The sequence below is a fragment of the Pistacia vera genome, unplaced genomic scaffold (genome assembly GCF_008641045.1).
Source record: "Pistacia vera cultivar Batoury unplaced genomic scaffold, PisVer_v2 Contig108, whole genome shotgun sequence".
Taxonomy (NCBI): Eukaryota; Viridiplantae; Streptophyta; class Magnoliopsida; order Sapindales; family Anacardiaceae; genus Pistacia; species Pistacia vera.
Window position 1 is genome coordinate 773,753 of NW_022195115.1, and position 1,658 is coordinate 775,410.

Genomic DNA, 1,658 nt, shown 5'->3' on the forward strand with positions numbered 1-1,658 from the left:
TCCTAGGTCTAGTCATCTTGCATTAAAACCAAAGATTTATTTAGTTGTTTTCTTTTTAGGCTTTTTAATTAATTTCAATTGTTTACTTTAATTTAGATTTTTCTTGATAAAAATTGTGATTAATCAAATAGTAATTAGATAGTAAATTTTGGTAATTGGTGGTAGTAATTCCCTTGGGTTCAACATCCGTATTCGTATACTTTATTACTTGTACACTTGCGAAAATCACAAGAAGTTTTTGGCGCCGTTGCTGGGGACTGCTTTTATTTTATCAATATCAATACAAGTTGTTTACTTGCCAATTTGGTTTGTATTATTTTTGTTTTTAGTGCTTTAATTTTTAGTTCTATATTTTTAGTGTTGGATTGTATAGAGGAGTTAGTTCAATGGCTGATACAGGAGTTGAAGTTGTTCAAAGAGCACTTAAGGACTACTCTAGTCCTACAATTGAAGGATGTGTTTCTAGCATTCGCAGGCCACCGATTCATGCAATTACCTTTGAGATAAAGCCTACCATCATTCAAATGATACAACATTCGGTGCAATTTGGAGGTTTACCAAGTGACAATCCTAATTTGCATATTGCAAATTTTCTAGAGCTTTGCGACACTTTCAAGCACAATGGGGTATCCCATGATGTAAGTAAGCTTAGGCTTTTCCCTTTTTCTCTAAGGGATGAAGCTAAGGCTTGGTTAATTTCACAACCACCTATAAGCATTCCCACATGGGATGAGCTGGTTCAAGCTTTCCTCGCAGGTACTTCCTACCTATTAAGTCTGCCAAGATGAGAAGTGACATCACTAATTTTTTTTAGAACGATATGGAGTCACTCTATGAATCTTGGGAGAGGTATAAAGATCTCTTACGGAAGTGTCCTCACCATGGGTTGCCGATGTGGTTGCAAGTGCAAACATTCTACAACGGGTTGCTTCCTAATACGCAAGTGATAGTTGATGCTGCAAGTAGAGGATCTTTGAACAACAAAACACCAGAGGAAGCCTATAAATTGATTGAGGTGTTGGCTAGCAACAATTACATGAAACCTTTGGAAAGGAATGTTCCAAGGAGAGTAGAGGGAGTGCATGAAGTCGATGGCTACACCATATTAGCCGCTTAACTCAGCCATCCAAAAATAGTTAGGTGTTGCTCTCAAATTCAATGCTATTAAATCATTTATCTAGAGATTGACAAGTAGGAAGTCCATTTGCTCAACCCAAACAAGTGCATTATGTCAACAATTTTCAAAAAGGGCAAGGGAATCCATACTCAAGCACATATGCTTCAGCATGGCATAATCATCCAAATTTCTCATGGAGTAATAATAATGATCATAAGCCACATCTTCCTTTTCAAGCTCAAGAGACATAAGCAAATTTGGAGAACGTGCTTACAAAATTTATGGAGGAGTTGAGCAAGAGATTTCACATGAAGGAAGCTCAACTAAAAAAATATGAAGTACTCTTGCAAAATCAGTCTGCATCCATTAGAAACCTTGAAACTCAAATGGGACAAATCCATAATATTTTATGGAGGAGAGTTCAAGAATCATTGCCAACTATATCGAGAAGAATCCAAATGAGCAACTCAATGCCATCATGTTGAGAAGTGGCAAGGAGCTAAAACAATCAAGAAAAGTTGAAGAAACTAAGGAAAAAGTT

The 1,658-nt window shown here is 36.5% G+C and overlaps 1 non-coding gene across 1 annotated transcript; it reads right to left on the minus strand.

Annotated features, from left to right (window-relative positions):
• Window positions 1-781: 781 nt before the first annotated feature.
• LOC116134283 lies at window positions 782-888 on the minus strand. The gene has a single exon (XR_004128708.1). It is a non-coding gene; the product is annotated as a small nucleolar RNA R71 (small nucleolar RNA).
• Window positions 889-1,658: the final 770 nt, after the last annotated feature.